The sequence below is a fragment of the Dasypus novemcinctus genome, chromosome 7 (assembly GCF_030445035.2).
Source record: "Dasypus novemcinctus isolate mDasNov1 chromosome 7, mDasNov1.1.hap2, whole genome shotgun sequence".
NCBI lineage: Eukaryota > Metazoa > Chordata > Mammalia > Cingulata > Dasypodidae > Dasypus > Dasypus novemcinctus.
Window position 1 is genome coordinate 83544925 of NC_080679.1, and position 27697 is coordinate 83572621.

The following is a 27697-nucleotide window of genomic DNA, read 5'->3' on the forward strand; positions in this document are numbered from 1 at the left end:
CACAATAACAAGCAGGGAGCAGAGGTGGCTCAAACAATTAGTCACCTCTCTCCCACATGGGAGGTTCTGGGCTCTGTGCCTGGTGCCTCTTAAAAAGAAGACAAGCATATAACAAACAGAAACAGAGAGCAGACAGCAAGCTCCAATGAGAAGGGGTATGGAAAAATAAATAAATCAATCTTTGAAAAAAAATGGGACTGCCAAAGTCTATTTCATGTTGTGAAGAATTTTATTAATTTCATGGAAGAAAGATTATTTATTTACTACCAGATACACAGACAGGAAGAGAATTTTGAACATAAAGGTAGGGAGGGCAGGTAGAAGACACTGAAGAATTTAAAAAAATAGCTGCATCATCTTCTCTTCCAGTTTTTGTAGATGGAATAGCAACAAATTCTAAGTCATTTTGTTACACTCCTGTATGAAGATCAGCCAGAATGTTCCAACAAATAAAAATATCATCTTCTTTTTCATTTCATGATGCTTCTTGTTCAAATTTTTAAAAAACATTTAAGATAGTGAATATATATTTTTAGGAAGATAATTGATGAGTAAGTGCATTTATTGATTTTTACTTTAACAAATATTTAGAGATTCAAGTACTGTATTTTTTCATTTTCAAATGCATTTTTCATCACTGACAGCATAGATTTTTTCAATTATTTGTGTATTTATATTGATCAAATATTTTCTTCATGCATTGAAGAAGATGCTGTCACTGTCGTCATTTTTCCTAAGAAGTAGGATATTGAACAATAACTTCATGAAACATTCAGAAATGTAAAATGCATATATAGACTATTTTCCAAGTCCAGATAATTCTGTGTCTTTTGTGTTTAATTTAATCTGTGAAACTAAATTTATCTCATGTTCTTCTATTTATTCTTTTTCTACCCATGAACTTAGACTAGACTTCAGGATTTGTATGGACACCAAAACTACAAGATTATCTTTTGAAAGCATATTAATATGCTACCACATCTAAGCTCAGCTCTGGAATCAGACTCCTTGGATTACATCTTTGGCTTAGACAGTTACTAGCTATGGGACCAGAAGTTTATTTAAATTCTGTTTCTCAGTATTCTCATATTTTAAATGTGGATAATATTAATACCAAACTCATATAGTCATTGTGGAAAGTGAATAATGTAATTCATGCAAATTGTTTGAATAGTACCTGTATTACAGTAAATATTCTGTAAATGTTATCTATTTTATCAGTCAGACTCTTGGCAGAAAACAGATGACACACTCAAATAGGATAATTTAATTGAAGAGAGCTTTAAAAAAAAGACTATTCATAAAGATGCATTAGGATAAAGGGAAACCATCAAGGAAAGGTTCACTACCCCAGGGTTAGCAACAGTAGAAAATTTTGAGTCTGAAGCTATAAGGGAAGAAAATAATTACAGGAACTGAGAGAGAGTGGAGACCCTTGGCAGGAGCTGAGGATCTCCCAGCAATCCCTGCTCATGCCTATCCTTGTCTATCCCAGCCAGAAGCCAGTGGCCAAAGATGACACTTATGCAGTATCAGCAACACAGCTTCCCCAGTCTGAGGGCATGATGTAGATTGTGGGGAAACAAATGAAGAGCAGCTAGCACAGTTATTATCCTATTGTAATTTTTTAATCCATCTTTTTTGTTTAGATGTATGACCATGGCAAATTATTACCATCTGTCTATTTATCACTCCAAACCACAAACTTCCCAAATGTTTTACTTGACAAAGATAAAGTGCTTATTTATCAATGTTGAACAGTAATAGACCAACCAATGCCTTCATCTGATACCAATGGGTAAAGTTAAATATTAAGTCTTCTTCCTTTGACTATAAAGTGGACAACATGCATCTCAAATCAGCCCTTAAAGAATATGCTCACTGGTAATATTCAATGTATTTCCTTCCTTTGAATAAAAAATTAACTCACAAAGAAGAAATACAGGCTGGCAAGCATTAAGGATTCTAATTTACCAAATATTCTAGTCATTTCATACTTTAAAAAAGGTGTATTAGTTTCCTATGGCTGCTGTAACAAATTACCACAAACATGTTGGCTTAAAACAATATCCATTTATTATTCTACAGCTCAGGAGTCAGAAGTCCCAAACAGTTTCTCTCAGGTGAAATCAGTGCTGTAGGTCCAAACTTCCTCTGGAGGCTCTAAGATAAAACTGATTTCCTTGCCTTTTCTAATTTATGGAAGCCACCTGCATTCCTTGGCTCATAACCCCTTCTTCATATCATTCCAACCTCTAGCTTCCTTTATCATATCTTCCACTTCTGCTCTGAAATCTCCCTCTTACTCCCTCTTTTAAAGGCACTTGTAATTACATTTAAGACGCATCTGGATAATCCAGGATATTCCCCATCTCAAGATCCATAATTTAATAATTTTTGCAAATTCAATAACATCTGCCACATAAAATATTTCCTGTTCCAGGGATTAACGTGAATATCTTTGGGGGCCATCATTCTGCTACCACATGAGGCTATGAAAGTTCTTAGTTTATAAGTCAAAAATCTCATACTACTAATCCAAGTACTCTTCAATATTGTAAGTTTAGTCATTGTGTCTGTCTCCTTGTAACATGACCCTTTTCTCCCAAGAACCATTAGGTATAAAATTAAAAATATTAATTTACATTATAACTCAAAAGATATAAAGAAGTTACTCTTTGTATTCAATATAACAGGAGTTACCAGTGACCAACAGAAGGGAAAATTAAGGCTATCTAGATCCATCTTCATTTGTTAAATTATAAGGGTTTGGAGAACTTCATGTTATTCAAGAGAACAGAATCACTGGGTTGGAAAAGAGCCAACATATCAACACATACAACCCTTTGCATAAAATTCCAGAGACACTGTGTTGTCATGCTTTCTCTGAAATTTTAAAATTTTCTGTTATTATTAGAGTTTGTTTTGTTTGCTATCACCCTTTCCCCATACCAGTTCATTTCCCTTTATATTAGAAGCAGCAATAATGTTGTACTAGCTATTACCATCTACATATCAGAACATCCCAGAGACCTGTCCTTTCTGAGGCCGTATCTATGAGGCACCATACATTCAGCCAATACCTTCTTTTTTTGCTTACATTTTTCTAAGTTAATTTCTGTTAATTGATATAAAAACCACTATCTCATACAACACTATTTCCCACCATATGCTAGAAACACTGCCACTAAAACCCAATGAAGGACGACAGTATAAAATATAGACAAAATCAACATATATTTTCTTTGCATGTTTTGAGTTGTCAAATGTAATACATTGATTTTTAAAAATCATAGTTTGTTTTCTTTTCCTAATTCTATGGCCTTTAGTAATGAACACATTTTTTTTTTTTTTGGTAGAGCCAACTAAAGTCAGGAATCTGATAAAACAGAAGCTCAGAAGAATATGATAAATTACATGGGATCAGAGATTACATTTATTAGCTGAATAAGGTGTGGTCTCAAATAATTCTGCAATTTAGGGTTTGAAAGTTCTCAAAAATAGCCATTCCCTCTTATCTTGATGTCAGAAAAGTATTGCCATCTACATTTCACTTCTTCCTATAAAGCTAGGCCATTTTATATTAGAGGTTGCACTTTTGAGAGATAGATGATAAGGATTGGTGCAGGAGCATATGCTAAATATGTGTGTAATTATTGTTAATTAATTCTATTATTTGTTGTAAAAAGTACACATTCATGAAGTAAGAGAATTCCTTATGAATAAGATCTGAAAATAGAGATTTCATTTGTGTGTGTGTGTGTGTGTGTGTGCGAGAGAGAGAGAGAGAGAGAGAGAGAGAGAGAGAGAGTGAGAGAGAGAAAGACAGAGAAAGAGAGAGACAGAGACAGAGAGAGAGACCAAGAGGACTTCCCCAAATTTTATTTATTAGTTAAGTTTCCTCTAAAATTTAATATATACTGCATCCATATCCTTTTATAAATCATCAGGTAGTTTACTCAAATGAACACTAAATTTAGAAACTATTTAAGGCAGTTATATTAAAACAAAATAGTGAAAACCATTCTAACAAGTCACTTGAAGGAGAACACAGTTATGTTGTTAGGGTAAGAAATTTAAAATAGTGTCTTTTATCAAGGGATATAAAGTTACTCTAATGGGTGTTTTAGTCTGCCTAAGGGCTGCAGATTCAAAGTACCAGAAATCTGATGGCTTTTGGATTTATTTGGGGTAAAAGCTTACAATTCCAAGGCCATGAAAAGTCCAAATCAAGACACCATCAGAGTTGCTTTCTCACCAAAGTCTACTGTTGATCCTGGAGTATTACCACATGGTGAAGCAAGATGGCTGCCAATCTCTGCCCAGGTTTCTCCTTACCCTCTGGGCTTCCTCTCTCATGTTTAGCTGCTCCACTTTCATCCTGATTTCAGCTGCAAGCTGGCATAGACCTTGTCTCTTAGGGCTTCCTATCCAGTCTTGGCTGTTCCACTCTCTTCCCAAGGTCAGCTGTAAGCTATCAAGCAAATGGTTCATTTTCCCCTGGGGGCATTTTTTATCTGTCACATAGCAGGATCAAAAATGGAGAGCTCTCTCTTCCTGTGTCTGTCTGAGTGAGTGTCCATTAATATCAGACCTAGCAAGGGGATAGGAACTCAACCTGAGCCCCACCTCACTGACAGAGACAAATAAAAGCCCTACAGCTTTGATGGGTAATCTAATCAAAGTCCTCTCAGCTGAATTTAATACAATCAAAGGTTATCATATCCAGAGGAATAGATTGGTTTACAAACATAATCTTTCTATTTTTGGGATTCATAAAATAATCTCAAACTGCCACAATGGGTGTCAATTATCATTTAAAGAATTGGCTAGGATAACATAAAAATGCATCAAACATAATAATAGTAGTTGTTGTTTCATTAATTCTTTGCTTGGCTATGTCTATTCTCTAGTTAAATATGTCCACTGAGGTTTAAATCTTGGTTATTAAAGTTTTATCATTCCTATAAATTCTACTTGGTTCTTTTTCACTCTACTATGTCACTTTTTTAGAGTTTTCTATTCCCTGCAGGGATCTTCAAGCTCTTCTTTTACTGATTTAAATAGAGTAAGCATACTTGTTTAACAGTTGATGTCTATATCTGCAAGTTTGTTTTTAGTATCCATTTTGTGGACTTGTTCTCTCTCATGGTGTCAAGTTTCCAAATATTCCTGGTTATCTTTTTTTTTTTAACTTAAAATAATTCAACTCACAATTTCCCATTTTAGCCCCTTCGAGCATACAATTCAAGCATACAATGTTGTGCAACCATCACTACCACCCATTACCAAAACTTTTTCATCACCTCAAAAAGAAACTCTGTACCCATTAAAGAATAAGTCCCCATTCTGCTCCTATCCCCATCCCCTCATAACTTCTAATCTGCTCTCTATCTCTATCCATTTACATATTCTAGTTATTCCATGTAAGTGAAATAATATCTGTCCTTTTCTGTCCGGCTTATTTCACTCAACATGGTATCTTCAAAGTTCACCTATGTTGTACCATGCATCATAACTTTGTTATGGCTGAATAATGTTCTGTTGCATGCATATACCAGATTTTTTAATCTATTCATCTATTGATGGACACTTGGGTTGCTTTCACCTTTTGACTAATGTGAATAATGCTGCTTTGTACACTGGTGTACAATATCTGTTTAAGTCCCTGTTTTCAATTCTTTCGGGTACATACCTTTTGATATAGAAGATAATTATATGTTCAACTTTCTAAGGAACTGCCCAACTGTTTTCCATAGTAGATGCAGCATTTTACATTCTAATATATTATCTTGATTGAAGTTTTAAATGACTAGAGCTTGGCAGGTGGACTGATGACCTGCTATTGAAGGTAGCTTGGTAGAAGTACACAAATTATGTCTGCCCTTAAAGAGTGCAGAATTTCACATGAAACAATGCAGGCACACATATATCTGTCTGGTTCACATTATGACAAATGCAGAGATAGGTGCAGAGTACAATGGAAGTACAGAGGAAAACATGACATTACATGTGACAGAACCAGAGAATATCATGAAGGAGGAGATATTTGAGTTAGATCTAAGTAGGACAAACATCCATGTATATTTTCTGAAGCAATAGAGAGAGTAAAAGAAATTTCACTGGAACCCTGAAATCTATGGAAGACAGAAATACACTCAGAAATTTTTTTCAGTATTTGATCATTGAGAAAGTGAAGCATTTTCTAATAGCCAGTTGTCATATTTCTGTCAGAGAGGACTTTCTATAAACAAAGTAATGAAGACATTTAATGTTTAATAATAAATATCTAAATTGAAATTTAGAACAAGACGTACATGAAGACTCTTTGGAGAGTCAACTGGGTAATATAAATTAAATCCTAGTGGTTGACATCAATTAAGGTACTAAGTAATTTTTTAACAGTTAAGAAATCAATAGCACAAAAAAATAAGGTTAATTTTTCCAACTTAATTGATCAGCAGCATAACATTCATTATATCTTATTCATAAAGCTAAAGGTTTGCTTCCAAATGAAAACAAAAACATTCTCAAGAAATATGGCATGGCAAGCATTACCTCTATTTATCTGTGAACAAGGGAATAGATTTAACTTTCTGTGTCACTAGAGATTAGAAGGTGAGGATGAAGCAATGACTGAGAAAGAATGGAGTCTTGGGGGAAAGATCAGCTCTTCCATATCTATAAAATTAGGAGACTAAAACATCTTTCCTCAGGATGGCAGTGAGAATTAAAGGAATCCCCACAGAGAAAGCTTGGTGCACATAGCACATGTTTGATCAATAAATTGAGTGCATGTTCATTCTATGATGAAACTAGTATGTGTTGAAAATGTCTTGTGTGCAAGGTACTAGGCTAGGTGCTTGGGGGAGAGCTATGAAGACCCAGCTCGTGATTTTGGACCTCACAATCTAGAACATGGGCAAACAGCATAAAAAAGAATATTTGTTAAATATTCTTAACAAAGAATAATTAAGCCACACCAGAAATATACTAAGTGTTAAATAAATCAGGAATAGGTCATCAATTAGTATTAATGACCCATTCACTTTCCTGTAAGGCCTGATTTTGTCATATTAATGCATATCTAACTCATATTTAACATAAATATTGAATGAAGAAGTCAGGTAGAGTGTACCAGTCATTTATGAGTATGGATCAGCCTAATGAAGGTAAAGGAAAAAACATAGTGTCATTTAGCTTGTTTAAAGGAACACAATTTAAGTTTCTAAGGTTTGTTCATTTATTCAACAAATTGTCCCACTTCCCAATACTCTACAAAATGTTTTCCCTGGGACTAGGCCTTAAAAAGCCCACTGCATATTAGTGTGACATGCATAACTGTCTTCAATTTAAAAAGTTATTTTGTGGTGGCTGTAATTACATTATAAAAATGCATAAATCTGAAAAACTTTGAATAAGAAATAAATTTTAAAAATACAAAAAGGTTGAGAACCTTAAAAAAAATCCTTTCTATATGTCAGGAATTATTCTAAGCCCTTGTGATATATTAGTGCACTGAACAATAATTTTGTTCATTTGAAGCTTACATTACCACTTGGGGAGATAAAAATTATATAATGTGCTAGAAGCTGATAATTATAAGGAAAGACATGAAGGGAGGGGAGAGAAAAGAAAGGGAAGGGAAAAAGGGTTTGGGGGTCAGGAAAATGGGGTTGTGGGAAGGGAGCTGAGATTTTAATTAGGAAGGCCAGGGTAGGCATCATTTAGAATATGTCATTTGGGTACAGATTTAAAGGTGAGCATGTTAGTCACAGAATATCTGGGGCAAAAACTTCCAGACAGAGGTAACAGTCCTAAAGATAGGAATGTCCCTGGCATATTCATGAGAGAGTACAAGTTCAGAGAATAAGGGTAAAGAAATTGGAGATGAGGTGAGAGAAATATTGGGACAGAGGCTGGATGACATAGGGACTTATTGAAAATTATAAGGCTGTTTTAGCTCTAAGAGGAATGAGCATCTCTTATGAGATTCTGAGCAGAAATGTGGCATACTGACTTCTGTCTATTGTGTCAAGACTAGAATGGGAGGGAACAAATGGAAGAATAAAGAAAGTATCCAAGAGTTAAGAAAGTATCCAAGAGAGCATTGATGATGACTTGGGCCAGAGTGTAGCAGTGAAGGTAGTAGGAAGTGTTCAAGTTTTGGATACATTCTAAAGATGAAATCAACAGGATTTCTGGAGGAATTGGATGTGGTATACAAGAGAAAGAGAATTGGCAAAAGAGACTCCAGAGATTTTGGCCTGAGAACTAGGAATGCTAGAGTTACCCCCTTAACAAGTAAGATAGGGAGGACTGGGGGTTCAGCAGATTAGTCTGGAGAGGGAAGATCATAAATTTAGTATCAGGTCATGTTAAATTTGAGATATCTGCTAGATATCCAAGTCAAGATGTAAAATAAGGTAGTTAGATACATGAGTCTTTAGTTCAGCAGAAAACTGGAGAAAAGTTTTGGAATCATCATTTATATCATATTTAAAGGCATAAAACGCAATGGAATCACAAGGAAATAGATATAGGTAGAGAAGAAAAAAGGAAACAAAGAACTAGCAGCACTCCCAACTAAAGAAGTTTGGAAAATAGGAGGAAAGAACAAGTGAACTGGAAAGGAGTGAACAGTGAGGTAAGAAAAGAACCAAAATAGTGTCCAATCCAAACAAAGGAAGCATAAAAGGGCTGACAGTGATGCTTTGTGTCTGGTATTGTTGGATGTTCAAGTAAGATGAAGACTGAGGATCTAGCAATATGGTGGTCATTGGATATTTATCAAGAGCTGTTTTGGTAAAATGGTGGAAATGAAAACTTGACTAAAGAGAAATTAAAAAGGAATGGCAGGAAAGAAATGGAGAAGTGGTAGATTAAGGAAGTTAAAAAATATTTTTAAAGATAGAAGCAATAATTAATTGTGTACTGTTATAGTAAAGAGCTAAAATTACTGATGAAGAAGAGAGAGAAAAATTATTGAAGTGATACTGATGAGTAGGTAAGAAGGAATAGGATCTAGTGCACAGATGCAGGGGTTATTTTGGATAGAAGCAGAGATAGTTAATTTAAGATAGCAGGTGGGAAGTTAGCATGTGTGGGTGCAAAACTTGATAGGGAGGTACATGTAGGGGTGGGAATCTGGGGGAAATGTCTTTTGATTGTTTCGATTTTTTCAGTGAAATAAGAAGTAAAGTTGTCAACTGAGAGGAAAGATGAGGTAGGAGATGTTTGCAGTTTGAGGTCTAGGGAACTGCAGTATGATTGCCAGGAAGTATCAAGGGCCTATCCAGGGTTTGTGGTTGTGTCCAGTGCATGGATGCAGGCAAGGTATAAGGGGAAAGTTATATTTAATCAGGATAGAGAATTTGATAGGCAATTTAAAAAAGCAAGAGGGGGAATAAGTTTTTTAAATGACTATGAAAGGAGTAATTTTTATAAATGATCCTAGAATTTAATCTATTTAAATGAAAGAGAATATTAAGTGAGTGCTTTTGTGTACCACGGGAAAAGATAACTTCCTTAAAGCTAATCCATTCCTGTGGGTTTGAACCTATTGTAGGTGGGACCTTTTGATCAGATTACTTCAGTCAAGGGTCTTTGATTAGATTACTTAAGTAGGGCATGGGCCAGGGTGGGTCTTAATCCTCTTACTGGAGTCCTTTATAAATGGGATGAATAAAAAAAGACACAGAGAAAAAAATTCCTAGAAGCTGAGAGAGAAGGCTCCAGAAGCCAAAAGCTGAAATCAATGGAACTTGGGAGAAAGAAAGCTACAGAAGCAGAGAGAAAGCCAAGGAAGACAGAGGTGAAAGCAATGAGACTTGGAGGAGAAGGGAGTGACAACAGTTGCTGCCATTGTGCCCTACCATGTGACAGGAGTCCAGGATCACCAGCAGGTAGTCTTCAGGGAGAAAAGCATTGCCTGATGAAGACTTGATTTGGACATTTTTATGGCCTCAGAACTGCAAGTTTATAAGTTAATAAATCCATTGTAAAAGCCAACCCAGTTCTGGTATACTGCCTTGGCAGCCTTTAGCAAACTAAAACAGTGAGGGTCAGTGAACATTTGATAAGATCAATGAGTTGGAGTTATGGTTGTGTCAAAGGATTGTTTGAGTTGAGGTTCTAGAGCAGTTGAGGTTCTTGACAAGGGGTCTATGAGCTTGAATTGAAATTCAAAAAAAATTTACTTTTATGGGGCTGCTGATCTCTGCTGAAAACCCTGCCTTCCCCTTCAGAATCTACCATCTCCTGGAACTCAGCTGTGGGCAACAGACATAGGATTTTTCTTCTTCCAGGCCTGCTTTCTCAGCCTTATCTGCTCCCCTATCTTCCTGAGTTTAGCTGTGATCTATCAGGCATATGGCTCATCTCTTCAGCCTTAAGCTGCTCCATGAGTCCAGCCTCTTCCTGGAGGCTTCATGCTTAAGCTTTGGCTGCTAGTGAGCCTCAAGTCCTCTATCACATGGCAGGATTAAAAATGGCAGCTTACTTTCTCCTTGTGTCTCTCTCTGTCTCCCTTTATATAAGGCTCCAGTAAGAGGATAGGGACCCAACTTGAGTCATGCCTCACTGATGTAGCCCAATCAAAAGGACCCTACACCCACAGGAATGGATTAGTTCAAGAACATGTTTTTCTTTTTGGGATTCCTAAAATAACTTCAAAATGTCACATATAAGACCAATTCCTAGAAGTGAAAATATTGGATAAAAAGATAATCAAGATATAAATATTGATAGACACCCTCAAGTTGTCTCTAAAAAAATGTCATTCTTGCTAATACTGGGTATTAATAAACTTTATTATCTTTATTAACATAATAGAAAAAAATTACTTCTCTCCAAGAATACTTGGATAAAGAGTGACAAGGAATCCATTCCAACTAGATAGTAAAATAAAATTATTAGATTAGTCAATGATGTAGAAGTAAATATCCATGAAAAGGCACAAGACTAGATATAAACACAAAAGCAACACATAATAAAAATGACATTTTTTAAAAGTTGGAAGTGATATTACTCAAATAAATTATCTTGGGACTCCTGGCTAATCATGAATTTATGAAAAAATTAGATGCCTATCATATACCATTAACCATCACAGAAACTAGATAAGCTAAAACTTGAAAATTAAAACATGCTTAAAAAGCTAAATATTTATATAACCTTGGGGTGAATAGTTTTTCTAACTATGCAACTATGGGAGAAACCATCCAAATTTTATACAGATATATAAAACTTCTGCTTATATTCTTTAAAAAACTCTATTAAAAGGTACTACAACTAAAAACTATTGCAACTGTAGCAATTTTAATATTATTGATGAATTCTAAAAAGAAATATTGGATTATGTTTATAAACTGGTCTTTTGCTTTGGGCATATTACAGTGTACTGGATTCAGAGGTTTTACTTTTACTTTATTAAATACTGATTAAGGCTTTGATTGGGCCATGTTAGTAGGACATTCAATCCCCACCCACAAAGAAAATGCACTGCAGAGAAGGGAGGATGGAGTCTTGACCTGGAACCCCAGGAAGCAAGCACACAGAGGAACTTGGTTGCGAGGAAAGAGAAGCAAGCCCTGGGAAGAAAGGAACCGTCAGCCTGGAGAGAAGCAAGCCCTGGAAAAAGAGGAACACAGGAAGCCTGAACCCTGGCAGATGTCAGCAGTCATCTTGTTCCAACATGTAGTAAAAGATTTTGGTGAAGGAAGTAATTTATGCATTATGAATTGGTAACTGTAATCTTCTATCCCAAATAAATACCCTTTATAAAAACCAGCCAACCAATTTCTGATATTTTGCATCAGCACTCTTTTGGCTGGCTAATACAGCAACCAATATTATAGATGGTTGATGTTTTTAAACAATGTATTTAAAATATTCAAAAACTCTTCCAAATCAATATAATATCATCCAAAAAGGAAGAACTAGACAATTCATAAAAGAAAGGGATAAAAATGAACATAAGCAAAATATTTAACCTCATCACTAATTAAGGAAATTACTCCATTTTCATCTTTTGAATTTGGAAAAAAAAGTTTATATCCAGTAATACCATACTTATAAGGAATTCCTATACAATACTGATGGAAAATGTAAATCACTATAATTTTCTGTATGGCAATTACACATATAAAACTTTGAAAATGTGCATTCCATTTAATCTATCAATTTGAGATCTAGAAATTTATCATAAGGACACAATAAAAATAAGCATAAAGATTTAGCTATCATGCTGTGTGCTGAAATAATTGTTACAATGAGAATACTGAAAATAATCCAAGCATTTAACAACAGGAGTTAGTCTAAGTAAATTTGGTGTACCCTTAGAATAGAATAACACAGAGTCATAAAAATGATTGCATAGAAAAATATCTAATGACAAGGAATGAGAGAAAGCAGTTTTTAAAAAAGAGAGAAAAAAGTCAGCCATTATATACCTAATATAATGGCTGAAATCCAAAAAACAAAAAACAAAAAACAAAAAAAACTGACAATACCAAAAGCTGATAAGGATGTGGAGCAATAAGAATACTTACTCATTGCTGGTGGGAATGCAGAAGGGTACAGCCACTTTGGAACATCGGTTGGCAGTTTCTTACAAAGTTAAAGTCGTAATATATAATCAGCAATTGTACTCTTAGGTATTTACTCAAATGAGTTGAAAACTTACGTCCACACAAAACCTTTGTATGGATGTTTATAGTAGATTCATTAATAATTGCCAAAAATTGGAAGCAACCAATATGTCCTTGAATAGGTGAATGGATAAATAGATTGTGGTATGCCCATACAATGGAATATTAGTCAAGAACAGAGAGAAATAGGCTATCAATCCACTAAAAGATGTGGAGGAGCCTTAAAGCCATATTTCTCAGTGAAACAAACCAGTCTGAAAAGGCTATATACTGTAGGATTCCAACTATGTTATATTCTGGAAAAGGCAAAACTACAGAAACAGTTATAGCCAGTAGTTTTGTGGGGAGAAAGGAAGGATAAAGGGCACTGAGACTCTTCTGCAGGATACTTAATGGTCGATACATGACGTTATGCATCTATCAAAACCCATAGAACTGTACAATACAAATAGTGAGACTTAAGGTAAATTGTTGACTTTAGTTAGTAATAACATATCAATTTTGGTCATCAGTTATAGAAATCTATCAAAATAATGTAAGATGTTAAGAATAGGGAAAATTATGTAGGGAGAGAGGAGTATGTGGGAACTCTTTGTTAGTTTCTGCTCATTCTTTCTGTAAATGTAAAAATTCTCTACAAAAATAAAGTCTATTAAAAAAGTAAGTACAGCATGAACTATAAACGTGTTTATAGAAGAACTAACAAACTAATAAAAATATAAGATATACGGGAAGCGGACTTGGCCCAGTGGATAGGGCGTCCGTCTACCATATGGGAGGTCCGCGGTTCAAACCCCGGGCCTCCTTGACCCGTGTGGAGCTGGCCCATGCGCAGTGCTGATGTGCACAAGGAGTGCCCTGCCATGCAGGGGTGTCCCCCGCGTAGGGGAGCCCCACACGCAAGGAGTGCACCCTGTAAGGAGAGCCACCCAATGTGAAAGAAAGTGCAGCCTGCCCAGGAATGGCGCCGCATACACGGAGAGATGACACAGCAAGATGACGCAACAAAAAGAGACACAGAGCACTGCTGCACCACATGGATAGTGGTTTATATTGTTGTTTACACTCTCCCCGAGTCCACCCAGTGGGCCATGGCAGGACTTACAATGTCCAGCATCTGTCCCTGCAGTACCACCCAGGACAACTCCAAGGCTTGAAAATGTGACCACATTCACCAAATGCAATGAATGTGTCACGATGATGAAAGAGGTTGTTGATGTGGAAGGAGTGGGGTGAGGGGGGTGGGGGGTATATGGGGACCTCATATTTTTTTAATGTAACATTTTTAAAAAATAAAGAAGGAAAATAAATAAATAAATATAGGGAAAAAAGAAAGAGAGACACAGATTCCCATGCTGCTGACAACAACAGAAGCAGTCAAAAAGAAGAACACGCAGCAAATGGACACAGAGAACAGACAACTGGGGTGGAGTAAGGGGAGAGAAATAAATAAAAATAAATCTTTAAAAAAATATATAAGATATAAAACATAGGAATAATTTATATGATTTTTATTTTTCTTGTGTGTGTTTTCTAAACGGACTCTAGTGAACATATATTGGTAAGGAGAAATTCAAACCAATTTAAATATTATAGGATGAAGAAATATATATTGTGACCACATAAAAGTTTTACTGAAAACCATATTCGGAAACTGTCAGATACGGGCTTTAATGAACCAATCTTGAGTCTTTCAGTCTGCTTAGGACTGCTTGTAAAACAGGGGACATTCCTTGAAGGCTTCTCTGCCTGTCACTGAGGAAAGAAGAAACAAAACGAACCCTGTTTTTAATCTATAGCCTTGTCATCCCGAGTCATGTTTACCATGTCTATTCATGAGTCCTTGAACTCTTTTCAAACCTCACCATCACCACTGCCACCAGTTAATCTAAGTTTCTCACCCGGATTATTAATCTGTCTCATGAAAGTTTTCTCTAATTTCATTCCTTCTCTAAAGTCCATTATTCCCACATAATCAGAGTGGTCAATTAACACTATAGATCAGATTATGTCATTCTTTGCTTCAACCCTGCTGATGGCTTCCCATTTCATTTAGAATAAAAATGCAAACTTTGATAATAATTTACAAACTCCTGGAAGATTTGAACTCTCTCTCTCCCTAGAGCTTTTGTACTCACAATTCTTTCTGTCTGAAATGTACAAACTGGATCTTCTCATGGCTAAATACTTATTTCAGCTCAAATGTCACCTCCTGAATAATGATTTCCTTGACCAGCCAAAGCTATTAATAATTGCCTACCCCCTTGTCCAGCCATATCATTTTTTATATTGCTCTGTTTACTGTTGTTCATTGCATTAATTACTCTCTGAAATTACTTTGTTCATTTATTTGTTTAGTAATTTATTGTCTTTCTCAATTGGAATGTAAACTTGATGATAGTACAGACATTTTGTAATTCCCAATTGTACCTCAGAACTGTTCCTAGCAGAGTATAGGCGATTCATTACAGACATGCAGATATAGGAAACGGCCTATACCAAAGAGAGATGACAAGAATTATTAAACTCTACAGCAAATCTGGACCCACCTCCATAATTCTGTCATGAATCATATAATGATTTTCCCATTTAAGCTTTATTCTTAAAAAGCTTATACCCAGTTCTTGGTTTCTAATATCATTCTCAAAAGGAGCAAGAATTCCTGGAAGAAATGACTGATTCTAGGACTGGCACGGGAAATATGCAAAATGCCCCTTGGGTGTCTGTCATGCCAGATAATAAGGAAGTGCTAAAGTAAAACAAAACACACAAAGGGGGTATGTTAAAGTTATATAGGAACCACTGAAACAGCACCTAGTGGCCAAAGCTAGAAGTATTTGTACAATAAAGTAATACTGGATTATAACCCAAAATGTAAAATAAATACCCATGAGTGCACACTGATGAATGAATGAATTAATGAATGAACAAGTGAATAAATAAGAAAAGACAAATCGCCTGGGCAGAAGAATCCCAAATAATTTATGTAGATATTCCACCCTCAAGGAGAGGAAACGTAACTCCCTACTCCTTAAATGAGAGCTGCACATAGTGACTCCTTCCAAAGAGTACTGTATGAAAGAAGAAAGTAATGACTATTCTACAGTGGAGAAAACCTGATAAATACAACCTCAACCAGGTGATCAAGGTCAATATCCACAGTGATTATTTATGTTGATAGTATGTATCCTTGATATGATGTGATGAAACAGCAATTTATCTCTGTGATCTTCCTCCCAAAAATCCATAATCTCAAGTTCATCACGTGAAAAACAGACAATTTCAAATAATGGGCCATGTTACAAAATACCTGAATGGTACTCCTCAAAACTGTTGAGGTCATCAAAAACAAGGAAAGTCTAAGAAACTGTCACAACCAAGAGAAGTCTCAGGAGTTGTAACAACTAAATGTAATGTGCTATCCTGGATAGGATCCTAGAACAGTGACAAAGGACATGAAGTAAAAATTTAGAAAATTTGAATAAAAGATTTTAGTTCACATTCCTGCATCAATATTGGTTCTTTAATTGTATCAATGAATCATACTATTCTATTGTAAGATATTAATAATAGGAGAAACAGTGCAGATATGTGGGAACTCTGGTTGTCTCAATTTTTCTGTACATCTAAAACTCTTCTAAATAACAATGTCTATTTTGAAAAAGGTTATATCTCAGAACTTAAAACTAGATTAAAAAGTCAAGACTGAACTATATTTATTTGTTGTATTAGTCAGCCAAAGGGGTGCTGATGCAAAGTACTAGAAGTTTGTTGGCTTTTTAAAGAGTATTTATTTGGGGTAGAAGCTTACAGTCACAAGGTCATAAAGTGTTAGTGACTTCCCTCATCAAAGGCTGTTGCCACATGTTGGAGAAAGATGGCTGCCACTCTTTGCAAGAGTTCAGCCTTCCTCTTTTCTCTTAAGGCTGGGTGCATTTAGCTTTTTCCATTTTCAACTGTAGGCTGGTATAGAGCTCTTCTCTCTTTGCGGGGCTCATTTCTTTCTGGGCTCAGGTGCTAGTTCTCATCACAAGGTCAGCTGTAGATTATCAGGCTCATCTCTCTTCCTGGGGCCACAGGATTCTCTGTGTATCTTTTCTGTGTATGAGTCTGCTTTATCCCCCCAAGGGGGTGAGGACTCAACTTTGCATGCCATGGCCAAATAAATGCCCTAATTTTGATTTAATAAAGTAAAAGTGAAACCTCTGAATTTAATACAATCTAATACACCTAGAGGAACAGACCAGTTTACAAATATAATCCAATATCTATTTTTGGAATTCATAAACAATACCAAACTGCTACATTTGTTAAATTTTTTACTACATTTTATCCACTCTATTAAATAATTGTGCTGGGTAATAAAAACAAACCCAAATTTAATGTCTCCTTTTATATGAGATTTATCACATAACCCCTAAGAATTTTCCAATTTGCTTTTCTCAGAAATATTACAATGGGTTTAACATTCTATCAAAGAAAACTTATAGCTTCTATAATATAGTGTTATTGGTGGTAGAAATTCAGTCCACTGACTATTTTGACTATAGTCAAAAGGGTGAAACTGTCAAATGGGATGTATTTGAAATACATTGACCTACACAAACTCAAGACCAGATGAATGAAGAAAAAAACAAAAGGATGTTCATTGTAGCATGGTTTATATTAATAAAAATTGGTAAAGTTATAGGAATGGTAACTAATTTATGGTACATTTTTATAATGGAAAACTTTACATAGGTTGAAATGTACATTGATATATCCATGTACCAATACAACTAATTCTCAGAAACATGACGTTGACTGCAAAATGTCAAATACAGAAAGATACTCTTTTAGTTTGCCGTAGGGTTGCTGATAAAAAGCACCAGAAATTTGTTGACTTTTATAAAGGGTATTTATTTGGGATAAAAGCTCACAGTTCTAAGGCTGTGAAAAGTTCAACTCAAGGCACCACAAGAGATGCTTTCTCACCTCTTATGTAAGCTACAGTCGATCCTGGTGGTGTTGCCACATGGTGAAGCAAGATGGCCAACAATCTCTGCAGAAGTCTCTGCCTTCCCCTCCAGAATTTACCATCTTTTGAGGCTCAGCTGTGAGCAACCAGACATAGGGTGTCTGGTCAGCCAAAGGGGTGCTGATGCAAAATACCAGAAATTGGTTGGTTTTTATAAAGGGTATTTATTTGGGGTAGGAGCTTACAGATACCAGGCCATAAAGCATAAGTTACTTCCCTCACCAAAGTCTATTTTCACATGTTGGAGCAAGATGGCTGCTGGAGTCTGCAAGGATTCAGGCTTCCTGGGTTCCTCTGGGCCTAGCTCCTCTGTTTTCTCCACAAGGTCAGCTGTAGACTATGAGCTCTCTAGTCCTTGCCTCTCTCCACAAGGTCAGCTGTAGACCATCAGGCGAATGGCTCTGTCTCTCTCCCTGGCACTCCAGCTTCAGCATCAAACTCCAGCATTAAAACTACAATATTAAAAGCCCTAACTCTGTCCTTTGCCATGCCTTTTATCTGTCAGTCCCTACCCACCAAAGAGTGGGGACTCACTGCCCTACTGGCACAAGAGGTTTACATAGTTACTTAATCAGGCAAACCTATGAATCCAATATAATCTAAAATCAGTTCACAAACATAATCCAATGTTTCTTTTTGGAATTCATCAATAATATCAAACTGCTACATAGGGCTTGTCTTTTTATGGACTTCCTATATCAGTCTCGGATGTTCCACTCTCTTCCCAACTTCAGCTATAAAGCTATCAGGCATATAGCAGGGCTGGTCTCCTCTTGAACTACTCTGTTGGCCCAGCCTCTTGGGTGCTTTGTGTTTAAGCAATCCTCTCTCTCATATTGCCGAATCAAATGTACTGGCTCCCTTTACCCTCTGTTTGTCTGAGTCTCTGTCTCCCTTTATATCAGATGCATCAAGAGGGCAGCAACTCAATATGAATCACACCCCACCGATATAATCCAGTCAAAGAGATCTCTCACCCACAAGAATAGATTAGTTAGAACATAATATTTCTCTTTTGGGGATTAGTAAAATAATTTCAAACTGCCACAGATACTTACATTATGATACCACCTATCTAACATTTTAAAAACACATAAAATAGTGTCCAATATTATATATTGTATGCAAGAGTAATCATAATATAATTTTAAAATATGAATGTAAAGACTGTGCATCAAATTCAAAAGTAACTGTTACCTGAGAAGGGAGTGATAGGATTTTTATTGGATCATATTGGGTACGTGATGATTAATTTCATGTGTCAGCTTGGCTGGGTTATGGTGTCCATTTGTTTTTGTTCAAGCAAACACTGGTCTGATTGTTACTGTGAGGATATTTCATGGCTTTAGATCATTAGTCAATTTACATTTACTGCATATGTGACTGATTACATCTACAATCAACAAGGAAGCCTTAAAGGGAGAATGGAGGATTACAATACTCAGAAAGAATTTCTATCTCTACCAGTCAGGCAACTTCTCCTGGGGATTCATCAGTACTGTCATTGGAGTTCTCAACTGGTGGCTATAACTATGGAGTTCCCAAATTGTTGCCTGCCCCATGGAATTTGGACTGCCAATCTCTGTGGTCATGTGAGCCAATACTTAAAAAAAACACAACTCTTAGTATTTACATGTATGTTGTCCTGTATATTTTATTCTATATATACAGCTCATATATCCCATAAATATTGGTTATGTTTTTTCTGGAGAACTATAACTAATACAGGTACAAAGAAGACTTCCATTCTATATGCTAACTTTTATCACTTTTTGTAAGAAACTGAAATAAATATGACAAAAGTCATGATGTGTTGGCCTATCTCCTCAAACAGCTGTCAGAACTCCTGCCTAGTCGCTTCCTCCTTTCCTTCCCCACCCCCCCCACCCCCCCACCCCCCCCACCCCCCCACCCCCCCACCCCCCCCACCCCCCGCCCCTAGCCTCTCCGCCTGCCCTCTGCCTAGCAACTAATCGCAACCACCTATCGGAAGGCAGTACCCGCCTGCACCAATCCCCGTCCCTATCCTAATCTCTGCCCCCATCCCTAGTAACTGCTTACGGCAGCCAACCACAAGTCCGCCCATGCTTCTGCCAATCCCCTACCGCCACGTCTCCCCCCACCCCCTGCGTCTCCTATATAACCCACTGTACTTCCCCAATAAACCGGCCTTGCGCACAGACCTGGTCTCCGGGGCATCTTCCTTTCCTCCGCCCTGCGTCCTCCACACCTGAGAGCCCCCGAGGCCGTCTGCCGCGACCTCGAACCCCGCTAAAGTGCGGCCCTCCTGACCCCTCCAGCCGCCCCCGTCAGGAGGGAAAACCCCCGCAATGATGAATTTTTTAAAGCAACATAAAAACAAATATATAAATTAAAAACAAGAAAAATATTTTCAAACATTACATCCAGTCCAATTTTGTTCCTTTAAGAGCTGGCTCTCTTGCTATAGCTCTTGGTAGCTTTTGGTAGGCTTTAGCCAGCAATGAAACTTTTTAAGTAGTTTTGAGCAATTTGTTCCAGAATCAGTCCATTTGGTCCATTTGTACCTGCTCTTTTGTTGTTCTTTGGTTGCTCTCTCTTGTTTACCCCACTCAACTGGATACACAGTCCTGTCTTTTACAATTGTTTTCCTATTGTTTCTGGACTCTAAGCAACATTTCTTCATTAATTTTTTTATACTAGTAAATTACAGATGATTATAAAATCATCTCTGGATTTAAAGACATAAAGACTTATCATTTGTTTTATGCTTCTTATATTCAAAGAAACATAACTTTCTTCTGCATGGAATATTTTCTATTATCCTGACAAAATATAAAATCTCCCATAATATCTGGAAGTCTCTCCTTCTAGAACATCTGTTTTATGTTTTTGGACATTTTCATGTTCTTTAAAGTACTTTAATATTTTATATCTGTTTACCAATAATGCATTTTGAGTAATATCCTCATATCTATCAATAAATCTCTAATTCTTACTTCAACTGTGTCTAATCTCTTTTACCCATTCACTGAGTTTTTAATGCTAATTCTTATCATTTTCACTTACAAAATTTCTATTTGTTTTCTTCTTTTCAACATTTTCCTATTCTTATTTCACAGTATATTGTTCCTCATTTATAGTTTGTATTCCTACCTTTAACTCATTGTTGATGATTTTAAGCATGTATATTTACATTTATTTTTCAGATTATTTTATTATCTCAAGTTCCTGGAATGCTAGTTTTATTTTTTTTTTTATATCTGCTGGTTGTGGGTTATGGTACTTTATTTCCATGTGGTTTGTAATTTTTTATTGTGAGATGATTTTCATATTTTGGGTTTTTATCCTTTGAGAATCGGTTTTAGAAAATGACCCTCTAATATTTTATAATTGCTTCTGCTAAGCATTCTAAAATGTAATTGGTATGATACTCATTTCTACATTAATTTAGACTGACGAATACCATAGAAGTAATATATATCTAGATTCTAAACCCACTTGAAGAAGTCCTAGATTTTCTTTTTTTGTCTTTTTTTTCCCCTCCTCCTTCCCCACCCTGCTGTTTTTGCTGTCTGTGTCCATTCGCTATATGATCTTCTGTATCTATTTCTTTTTTTGTCTTCTCTTCTCATCTTTCCCCTCTAGGATTCACTGGGATTCAATCCTGGGGACCTCTGATGTGGAGAGTTCCCTGTCACCTGCATGACCTCAGTTCCTGGTTTCTGCTGAGCTTCACCTTGACTCTCCCCTTGTCTCTCTTTTTGTGCATCATCATTTTGCTGTGTGATTCACTTGCACGGGCACTGGGTCACCACATGGGCACTCAGCTCACTGCATGGGCACTGGCTCGCCACGCAGACACTGGCTCAACACATGGGCACTCACTCTCACGGACACTTGTCTCACCTTGCAGGCACTCAGCTCACCATGCAGGCACTGGCTCTCTGTGCAGGCACACTTTCTCTTCTTTTTCACCAGGAGGCCCCAAGGATCAAACCTGGGTCCTCCCATATGGTATGTGGAGGCCTTATCATTGAGCCACATCTGCTTCCCAGTTCTAGAGTTTCAATTCTTTGTATGAAACTTTTTTTCCCCTCTAAAATACACTGTTGGGGATTGAATCATGACAAAAGGCATGTTCAGGTCCCAACACCTGATCCTGTGGGTATAGACCCATTTTATAAAATCTCTTGAAGATGTTATTTCAGTTAAGGTGTGGTCTAATTGAATCAGGTTGACCTTGGAGTCTTTTATAAGCAGAATGAAATCCAGGGAGAGAAAGAGGGAAGTCACAGGCACTGCTATGAGTTATGGGAACCCAGAAGAGAACGGAGAAGAGAAGACCCCACCTTATGCATTGCCATGTGACCTAAAAGCTAAGAAACCCCAAAGATTGCCAGCTAGTCAGAAAATACACACCTGACCCCTGCGAAGAAGCAAGCCTTCTAGCCTCTGAAAGTGTAAACCTGAACCAATAATTTCCTGCTGTTAAATCAACCCATTACATGAAATTTTTTTTAGCAACTGGGGAACTGAAACAGAGAGGACAGAAACAAGTTTCCTTGACTACCTCAGCCAATAGAGTATATTTTCTAATTCTCCTTTTAGTGAGACTACAACTCTTTCAGGTTCTATCGTCAGTATAGGGGTTCTCAATTTTGACTCCACATATTACAAAGATTAACACCTCACCCTTATACTTGCACGGACTTTAAAACTAAACCTCTGGGCATTTGGGACTATTTCTAAATATGATCTATTTTCTCCCACTTTACTGATCCATAGGTAAGCTTTCATGTTTATCACTCAGATATGTATTTTTTAAATCCATTTCTGTATTTTGAGGCTTCCTTTATTTATGGTGAGCATAATTGCATATTTTAAAACATTCTCTTACATTTTATTTTAGTTTCTAGAAATTGGTAAAGGAGTTCCAAGTTCACTTAGTCCACCAAATTGCCAGAATTGAAACTTCTTATCAGTTTTGTATATATTATGATTTTTCATTTAGTAGGTCCCATTTCACCTTAAAATGATGGGGGCAGTCCCGACTCTGAAGACGGAGGACTAATGCCAGAGCCATCATAACAGGTCATTTCCTGAAAGGCTAAAGAAAAGCAGGTTTCTATACTACTTGTACTGAGTCAAGATCAGTAATAAGAGCTAAAGTTTACCAATAAAGTTACTTCTGCAGACAATTGACTTTCTTAGGAAGTCAGACTCAAAATTCATAGTTAAATTCTCCAGATAAATTCTGGAGAAACTATCAAGCCACATCCTGGCCATATTTTATGGTCATGCTGTTTATACAACCAGGGGTTCCCCAGACTTTCAGGACGGCTGACACAGGAAATATGCAGATATAGGCCTGAACACTTCTCTGACAAATTCTAGCTGCCTCAGAGTTGCTGGGCCTCACAGTTGCTCAGTCCAGGGCAGAGATAGAAAAGGAAGTAAAGGTCTTAGTTGCTGGTGCTAGGCTGATAAAGAGGTACCATCACAATTGTCCTCTTCCTGGCTTACTTCTTTCCATAGATATTTCACTTTTTGACATGAGTTTTTCAGGGAAAAGAGATAGCATCTGTCTTCCCTTATAAAATTATCACGAACTTCCTCTCTGTTCATCATATTCCAACCAATTTACCAACCTTCGTACATACCCAATGGACACTTAGTTATTTCTTTCTCGCTTTCCCATACATATCACCCAATACAAGATGTTCCAAGGCACAATTACAGTCATATAATTGCTTGATTATTTGCTAATACCATCAAGATATGCTCACACTGAAACCATATTATAATCCCCACAATTAATTCAAAAATATAATAAAAATCAGACAATTCCTTTTTAAGGATGATTGCTTCCACTACAGGATTTCAGAAAGTAGAAACATGTTAATTAAAATTATAATGATTTCCTTACCCTCAATCTTTAACATGATCTAATTGATAAAATGCTTGATTCTTGTTTATCTGTTTATTATTATTATTATTGAAATAATGAAAATGCTCTAATAATGATTGAAGTGATGAATGCAAAACTATGTGATTATACCAAATACCACTGATTACACACGTTGGGTGAATTGTATGCTTTAATAATACCTATCAATAAAATTGTTTTGTTGGGCAGCAGACTTTGCCCAGTGGTTAGGACATCTGTCTACCACATGGGAGGTCCGCAGTTCAAACCCCGGGCCTCCTTGACCCGTGTGGAGCTGGCCCATGCGCAGTGCTGACGCGCGCAAGGAGTGCCCTGCCACGCAGGGGTGTCCCCCGCGTAGGGGAGCCCCACGTGCAAGGAGTTCGTCCCGTAAGGAGAGCCGCCCAGCGCGAAACAAAGTGCAGCCTGCCCAAGAATGGTGCCGCACACACTAAGAGCTGACACAAGATGACGCAGGAAAAAGAAATACAGATTCCTGTGCTGCTGACAACAACAAAGTGGATAAAGAAGATGCAGCAAATAGACACAGAACAGACAACTGGGGTGGGGGGAAGGGGAGAGAAATAAATAAAAAATAAATACATCTTTAAAAAAAAAGTAGTTTAAAAAATTGTTTAAAAAACAAATAAAATAAAAAATACTTGATTCTTAAACAATTTCTCCCAAATTTGCACTAATAAACAAAAAGATTTTACTTGATAAAAAAGTTTCTTTATGACTAATTTGGTTAGTAATTATGTCCTCTTTCAAATAAAGATCTTGATTTGAAAGTTTAACTGTATTATTGCCAGGGAAAATTTATACTGTTGATTTGCAAAGTCCACCTCCACCTCTGTTTCTACTCATCTCCAATTTCTCTAAACTAAATGCAATAAGGGGGAGATGATGACACTGATTGAGAATATTATAGGAAGTGAAGGGACCTCTTTTTACTTTTAAGTTTTAATAGGATTTTCATTTCATGGTCTTGATAGTCATTTTTCTACATAGAACAATATTTCAACAGGCAATACTATATTGCTACTCTTATTCATTATTATAAAAATGTGTGTAAGATTCTAATGCCCCTTAAAATCAATGTAATACAAAATTACATTTTGATGATTAAAGATCTTATTTACCTTCACTGGCATTATGACTTTTGTTCTTATTTGAATCCTAAAGCAAGACCTTTGCCAACAAAACAAAATCAGTTTTTTCTTAAGCCATTCTTTTATTATATTGAAACAAGAAGAAATTAAAGAAGATTAATTAAACTTGTTTTTTAGACACATGAAGGAGCTGTAGTCCAAATTCAAGCTGACACTGTCTTAAAATCCAAAGCCTATATTCAAATCTTTTTCAGTTTTAATTTATGAATTGGTTTTCTTTTGAAATAAACTTGTCTATAACTATAATCATTATTTAAAACACACTGAATAAATGCATTAATAATTTACAGAGCAACAACAAACAATCATGATAAAAATCAAGAAAATTTGTGGGGATATATTTTTTCCTGTTGGCAGAATCTGAAAGAGGTTTGGCATTGATATTAAAAGTATTTGTGCCCTGTCTCACAAAAATTTTTCAGAAGAAATTATTTTAGAAGTCCTTATGTATACCTTTAAGTATGTTTGTTTAAAGAAGAAAAGGGACAAATATTATTCTAATACCTGTTTTGTGTTTTCTATGACCTATTGTAAAATTATAACATTATAATATAAATATCTATAAAGAGGAATTAACAACAAAACCAAACATAAAACTTAATTCCTTTGAAAATATTCCAAGCTGAGAAGTGATGACCTAGGGATTACTGCATTGTTAGCATTTGCCTTAGATGCTTAGATACAGGTCAGCATTTACCTGTAGATCCAAGCCTTTTCCATGATCCTTGTGTGGGTGCACAATAGATGTCAAAAGAATTAAACTTGAGTTCATGTTTCCATTTGGAATCATCTGCTATCTCATCCATACCCGTAAAATTGCCCATATTGCTACTCAAAAAAAGATGGAGACAAACATCAAGGATCTAAAATACATAAGGGTTAAGAGTTTTACAGGTGATGTTAATAGCCTGAATTACTTATAACAATGGAACAAAATATAACATAAAAATAAAAATACTACCCTGTAATTTTAATAAGTGGGAATTAGAGCTAAACAAGAATATCTTCATTTATAAATCTTAGATATCCTTAGTTATAAGGATATCTAGGAGGCGACTCTTAGGGGCAGAAGACAGGAGGGAAGAACAGGACACTAAGGGAATCGGGTAAGACACTGTGATGGTTAAGTTCATGTGTCATCTTGGCCAGGGTAGGTGTTCTGTTGTTTGGTCAAGCAAACACTTGCCTAATTGTTTCTGTGAGATTCTGTGGACTTAAGCCATCAGTAAATTGCATTTAGAGCCGATTACATCTACACTTACCCTAATTAAAACAGACACCTTTACCGTGTTATCCAGGCTTAGCCTGAGGGAAGGAAAGTCATCTGTATCTGTACCACCACCTACATGCCTTCATCTGCCCGCCTCACTCTGACCTGCCAGCATTGTTGTACAGTATGATTGAGGAAGATCTGGAATTAAGGAAGTAATGTTTTTCAACCACATCTGAACTTAACTTTGTCTGAAGTGAGAAAGTAGCTATTTCAAAACTCTCCAGTGTGAAGTGTTAAGCAAAATAAAATGGCTGCCTGCATTGGGTAAACCCAGACAATGGACTGGAGGGGCTTTCCAAGTAAATGGAAAGAATCTGACAGAATTGTAGTCATACATACCTGGTGATAAGCCAGTTTCTGTCCAGTAGAGATAGTTTTTGAGAATGGATAAGCATAACATGCAAATTAATGTAGATCTGCTCCCTGCTTTGTAAGACTACCCCTACCCCCACCCCAGTCATGTAATAAAAATCCTTTATGTCAAATAGTCATTGTAACTTCCCACTAGGAAATTCCTTAAATGCCTTTTAAACAGCTATGACCAGATGGCTCTTGAGACTCTCATTCTATTTTCAGTTTGAGGTCACCCTGCTTGCACACAGTTTTCCTCTCACAATAAACATTTTTAATGTTTCAATTTATCTGTGGTAAAGTATTTCTTTTGACAGTTTTGACAGCATCAGAAGAGGGATCTAGAGAAGACCCCTAACTATCCCCATGGCTGGTTAGTGACTGGCTGAGATTCCAATGGGATACATGGGTCCACTGTTTTCTGAATGCCTGTGGAACGCTAGGGGTAACTTTCTCCAAGATTGCTCTTTATGTGTGTTGAACTCTTTTGGGGTTTATTGTCAGGTGTAATTCTTACCCAGTCCCCATTTCTGTTCCCATTTTGGTGAGTAAAATTCCTATCTATCTGAGGGAAGTATATGGATTCTAGTACCTTGAGGCAGTTGTTTGTCAGAAACCTCTAGTAGCTAATTGTGTCTCTGGAATCTACTGGATAAGTGTGGGTTCTTCTCAGTCTAAATCTCCTCAGATCCTCCTTTTCCATCCATTATGCTGCCCACATTCCATTCCAGACACATGAGTGGAACTCCCACTCATGGAAGATTTCACTAAGGTCAGATTAGTATATGAGTTTCTGAGCTGCAAGGATCCAGGGCCCGAGACACATTTGATCTGGTCACAGCATAAGGGGCTCTTCTTGCTCTAATTCTCTCTCCTCCTGTCAAAAACTGTTTTATCACTACTGCCCAATTCACATCTGTTTCTGAAACCATGGGTACATCTCACCAAGGATGATTTGAGCCTGCAATGGCCGCATTGGGGGATATTTGATTTAGATAAAATCGTACATCTGAGAGGCAACTTAGAAAAGAAAGGACCCAAGACCTCCCAGAAAAAACGGGCACTTTCTTTGATTGGTATGCGGAGGCCTCCAAACAAGATTCTAAATAAAAATTGCTTCACCAAAAGCTTTGTTGGGCGAAGATAATGGGTAATTTGACAAGCTTAGCAAAACAAACTAGACTTGTTTTCTCAGTAAATTTCCCTCCCCGCTTATCTTTCTGATTTCTCTGCTCCTGAATCTCTGTTGATTCCTTCCTTTTCTTCTCCTTTTCCAGATCCCCAACCTTTACCCAACAACTCTCCTAATACCCTAGAATGTGTTTC

At 36.6% G+C, this 27697-nt stretch overlaps 1 protein-coding gene across 10 annotated transcripts in view; it reads right to left on the reverse strand.

Annotated features, from left to right (window-relative positions):
• The window catches only part of SCN2A (sodium voltage-gated channel alpha subunit 2), a 181593-nt gene that overhangs the window by 146937 nt on the left and 6959 nt on the right, over positions 1-27697 (reverse strand). For 2 of the 10 annotated variants that reach the window (XM_058300723.1, XM_058300727.1), the window contains exon 2: positions 12552-12609. The exons of the other annotated variants lie outside the window; for them this stretch is intronic. The gene's annotated coding sequence lies outside the window, so the exon portion shown is untranslated. The remainder of the gene's footprint in view (positions 1-12551; positions 12610-27697) is intronic. 10 annotated transcript variants of the gene reach the window in all.